The sequence below is a fragment of the Dendrobium catenatum genome, unplaced genomic scaffold (genome assembly GCF_001605985.2).
Source record: "Dendrobium catenatum unplaced genomic scaffold, ASM160598v2 fragScaff_scaffold_716, whole genome shotgun sequence".
Taxonomy (NCBI): Eukaryota; Viridiplantae; Streptophyta; class Magnoliopsida; order Asparagales; family Orchidaceae; genus Dendrobium; species Dendrobium catenatum.
This window is the reverse complement of record NW_021319178.1, coordinates 9,789,130-9,795,129: the sequence shown is the minus strand read 5'-3', so window position 1 is coordinate 9,795,129 and position 6,000 is coordinate 9,789,130.

The following is a 6,000-nucleotide window of genomic DNA, read 5'->3' as shown; positions in this document are numbered from 1 at the left end:
AAGCACTTTCTTGTTAGAGAGATCTTTTGTGAAAGGAAGTGTGGACACCACTCTCTTTTTGAAGACAATAAAAGATGATATACTTATTGTTCAAATATATGTTAATGACATTATATTTGGATTTATAAATAAAAATTTTTGTGATGATTTTTAAAAAATAATGAGTAGTAAATTTGAGATTAGTTTAAAGAGAGATTTGAGTTATTTTCTTAGTTTTAGTATGAAGTAAAATGAATAAGGAACTTTTCTTAATCAGTCAAAGTATATTATGGACATCCTCAAGAAATATAAACTTGATAATGTTAAACTAATGGCTACACCTATAAGTTCCTCAGTTCAATTAGATAAGGACCCTAATAGAAAATCTATCTATTAAAAGAAAATTATAAGTATATTTAGATCATTGCTTTACTTTACTACTAGAAAACTAGATATAATATTTAGTGTTTGTTTATTTACTAGATTTCAATTTGATCCAAAAGAATCACATCTGATAGCAGTAAAAGGAATTATGAAATATCTTTTGGGAAGAACTCAAAACTTAGGGATTTGGTATCCTAAGCACAACACTTCAATTGAATTTGTTGGATATTCTGATTCAAATTTTGTAGGTTTTAGGGTTAATCAAAAAAGTACTTATGGAACTTATCAATTCATAGGAAACTCTTTAGTTTCTTTGTCCAATAAAAAGTAGAATTCAGTAGCCCTATCTACTTCTGAAGCAAAGTATATTTCCTTAGGAAGTTGTGTGGCACAAGTTCTTTGGTCAAAATAATAGTTGATTGATTTTAGATTTTTAATTAGCATAATTCCAATATTTTGTGATAATACTAGTGCCATTCGCATTTCAAAGAATCCTATTCAACATTCTAGAATCAAGCATATAAACATAAGGCATCACTTCAATAGAGATCAAATAGCTAAGGGAGACATTGAGTTAAATCACAATATTATGGAATATCAACTTGGAGATATTTTCACAAAACCACTAGCCTTTGAAAATTTTAGCACCTTAAGAACCAAGTTAGGTGTGATTGATCTTAATGTTTAATTAAAAATTCTACAAACTTTATGTGTTGTATATATGTGTCTGTTTAGTTTGTATTTGGTTGTTTGTTCTATTTATTTTTATATGTTTAGTTACATATTTTTCATATTTTTTTCTTATTTTTATTGTGAAGCATGTCACTAGATAAAAAATGATTGGTTTTAAGAAGTTTTTTGGATTATCATGACTTGTTTTTAATTATTTTGTTCATACAATACAAAATTTTTTTATGTCATACGAATTCTGTAGCATATAAATGATAGGTTTCAGAGCTGAACACTCAAAACATAGTTTTTTATTGGGTTCATACTGAACAATTACATCATTGTACTGTATGATTTGTACAAATTAGTTTGTACACATGAGGATGGTTTACCACTTGGGGTCAGTTATTTATTACTGATCGTACGTATGAAATTATATTTACTTTATACAATCTAGTTATTAGTTTTTGTAGGGAAAAAGCCTAACCATCTTTAAAATGAACTATAATATTTGGATCATCCCATACAAATACCCATTCATCTGTACGATCGTGTGGTCAAAAATCATGTATGAAAAGATGCCTCAGAAATGGCATATTACGAAAAGCCGCTTCATTTTTGGTCATTTATTCGTACATACAAAAATATTTTTGTCTTGTATGATTTTAAAATCGTACAAATGATTCAAGTTTTATAATGTAAGATAGGACATTTTCCATTATATATAATGGTCTTTCAAATTATTTTCATTCCATTTCTTATCTATTTTAAATCCCTCTAGAGCCCTCATTTTAAGAATGGCTAGTTTTAGCAAGTAACCCCGTCTTTCTAAGGGTTCCTCTTCTAGAAGAAATGGGGATGAAAAGTTCCTATCGAAGGTGAATGAGGATACCTATTTTAGGTATTTTGTTTCCAAGATCACCCCTTCTAGACGTCTCATTCAGGTGATCTTCACTTTTCTGTTATGCCCTTATTTGTGTCGACTCAATTCTCTTTCATTCTTACTCTAATTTATGCCTACCACAAAGAAACTTTCTAATACTTCTTGGCCAACATGAGATTTAATGAGGACCTCTATAGGATAACATCTTATGTTCAGAAACAGTAAGTAGAAATTACCAAGAAAGATTTAGGAAAATTTTCATTTTTAGAGAACCCAAGGCTTTCGATCTCACACTGTGACTTCTAGGGTTTATTTTGATTGGACTGAAATTAATAAAACTCTTAGAGGTGTAACCCAAGTACATCATTTGACTAGGGTTTACACTCTATATCAAAATGCCCAGGTCATCCAACATGTTTTGAGAACTTCAAATATCTCTAAAGCTGGTGATCGGATAAATATGACTCCATTTTTATCCACAGTCACCTATCTGATTATGACTGAAAAACCCTTTGATGAAGACCAACACATCATGGAATATATTTAGAATCTTTCTAAAATACGGCTTCCACATCATAATAGGAAGAAAAATATAGTTTTAGGACATTTAGCTGCCTACATTCTAGAAAAGAAGCATGATCTAAAGATATGCTTAAAAATTTATAAATTTTAAAATAATACTTAAATTTATTTCAAAAGAATTTTATAAATATTATTGGAAATTAGAGGTAACTTGAAATAAATTTTATCAAATTTTAAAATAAATTTGAATTAATATTTAATTAAATAATATTTAAAAATCAAATACATAAAATTTAAAATCATTTAAAATACATTAAGTTATTTAAAATCATTTATTTTAAATCAATTAAAAAAATTAAAATACTAAAAAAAAATTTGATATATTACATAAATTTTTCTAATCTAATTTGAATTTTCTTTAACTTTTTAAATTTTTTTTAGGAATCAAAAAACAATTAAATACACTCCAAAAATTTTGAAAATATTTAAATTATTTTTAATTAAATATTAATTAAAAATATTAAATATTTAATATTTGTAATAATTTAAAATATATAAAATATTTTAAAATAACTTTAATTTAAATTTAATGAGGTTTAAAATTTGAGCAAATTATTATACTATAATAATTTTTTGGATTAAAATTGATTTCCTTATGATTTAATGAAGTTTTATTAATTAAAAAAATAAAACAAATTTAAAAGTCGTCTAAAATTAGAAGGTGGCCTTGGCACAGGCAGGAGGGATCCATGGAATTGACTGAACTAAAATGCGCATCGGGTCATTTAATACTAATGATTCTGCCATCATAAATTATTAGTATTAATTATGGTATAACATCAACAACGCGTATGTAATTTACTTAATCATGTCAACGTCGCCGTGGGACTGTTAAATCGCCTATTATTGTAATGGACAACCCAAATCGAGCCGAATGGTGATTGGAAATTAAAGGGGCATACACATGAGTGGATCAGATAATAGAACAACGTGATCTAAATTATTGATTATGAAATCATTGTTTCAGATTTTATGCATTGGAGTAGACTAATGATTATGACCTAAAAATGATAAAATGCTTCGTTCTCTTGATTTAACTAATCAATCTCAATAAAAATTTAATGAGAAGTAGAATTCATGCAAAGCATTAATGGGGAGCTAATTTTTCAGTTTAAAATACATTTTATAAAAAGCTAATTAACTCTAGGTTGTTGCAATCTAGGATCACTAGTCTATGATTTTGATGATGACAATTATTATTGATTGAATTGGTATTCTTCTCATTGAATATTTTAGATATTTCTTTTGTTTATGAGTACTAACATTGTAGGTAAGACATGTACTTCTCAAGGCTACTAAAAGCTTAAGAATGGGTAGAATAAGAATGTCAAGTTAACAAAGTATGTAATTTTATATTTCTTTATTTTCCTTTTCTTAAGTCTGGTCACATAAGAGTAGATAATTGGGTGAACATGCGCATATATAGGGGGAGTGAAATAAATTTAAAAGTTAAAATTTTTGTACTAATTGTATTATACTGCTTACAATCATACAATATAATTAGCATTGAAAGAATGGGCCTAATGGGCCTAACATCTAATTAAAAAATTAGTTTCAGTGAACTAATCATACTTTATGATTCCTTAGAATTTGAAAAACCTAGCCATCACATTAATTTAGTAAGATTCTCAAAATTTGATTTTTGAACTAATTATACTATATGATCTGATTTGTATTAGATGAATATTTAAAATCTTACTTAAATTAACCCCCATAATTAGTCAATCAAATCATGGTTTCATTAATGAAAGAAAATCATACTATAGGATATTAATCATAACATATGATATCCAAAGATGAAATTTTGTAATCCCAAAGATCATACTAAATGAAACCATGATTTTTAAATTAATTATATTGTACGTTATTCACATCATACTGGATAACCATCTTAGAAATTAACTAACCACATTATATTATGATAATAGTATGAGATGACTTACATAGATGATTTCCAATCATCTCGATAATCATTTTGTATGAATAAGAGAGAAAAGCTAAGAGATCACTCTGGATGATTACTGAATTGAATCGTATGATGTGTTTAAAAAGTTGAACAGTTCATCTAAAAAACTATTTACATCATATTGGATAGGTATAGTTTTTTAATTGATCATACAGTACGAACTCAAATCATACATTATGAACAATGATGGCTATCTTTATTTTTTAGGGTTTCTTAAAGCCCAATATTTTAAAAAATTTTAGTGATTCTCTTTGTAATGGTGAGAAGATTGTGTGATTTTTAAAGGAAATTTGAGAGAAGAGCTTTTGAGAAATCTAGGGTTTAAGAGGAAGGAAAATGTGAGGTTGAGCATGAGGGAGAAGGAGTGTGATGGGATAACACGGTTACTTTGAGCTAACCACACCCTTGCTCCTCCTATTGCCTTGGTGAGTCTTGAAGGCTCTCTTTGGAGAGAGGCTTCATTGCAAAGCTTTTGAGGTACTCTACTTTGTAAAGGAGGGAGAAAAAGGAGATGAGGTTCACTACCTTCTCTAGGAGGATGAATAATGAGTCAAGATTTGTTTTCGTCACTTGGAGGGTAATAAAGCATTCGACACTCCACTACATAAGGTTTGGTGAAAGTGAGTTTGTAATGGATTCTCTGCCTTATTGTAGGAGCAAAAGAAAAAACACTTAGTGATTAGTGCAATACCCGAAGATGAGGACTCCAGGAGTGGACATATGTTAAGGTTGACTAAACCAATTTAAAAATCTCTAGTGTGTTTTTTCCTTATAGCACTTTTATTTTTCCTGGATTTTATTTCTTTAATAATTTCTTAGGAAAAAAGGTGATTATTGCTTTATTTGGTAACTCAAGATATCATCTTAGTTAAATCAATATTTTTAATAAATTCATTCATTTTTGTAAATATTAAAATTTGGTATTTCAATTTTTGAAAACCTTTTTTCAAAAATATTGTCATCGATATTTGTTAAGTTAAAAATTTTCTTAAAATTATAAATTTAACCCCCTTTCGTGAGCATTGGGCTAATTCCTTAAAATTTAACAACCTTCACGAACTTTCAAACGGTATCAAATAAGGTTTCAAAAATAATATTTTTTAAAACTTTTGAAAAAATGATCAATTGCTTATTTTGGTAATTATAACACTATGAAGGGTTATTCTATAATCCGTCTACCACTATTTGAAAATATTCCTTTTGATTTATGAAAAATATGCATGTCTACTTTTTTACAATCCATTGACTATAGAATTTGGCATATGATTAAAACTGGTTATTCACTTCCATCGCATGTAGTTTTTTTTGTTTTTAATGCAAATAGCAATGATTTTTATTACCCACCAGTTACTTACAAGAAGATTCCTCCTTCAACAAATCTAAAAAAGAAATGAGGGTGTGAACTGAAGTCTAGTGAGAGAAAGTCTAGTGAGAGAAACTCTGAGATTTGGAGGGATTCCGATGATCTTTTTAAATTTTTTCGTCTTCTTCGGTTTCGCGGCTGGTTTGTTCGGGTAATTCTCCTCCGTCTCGCCGG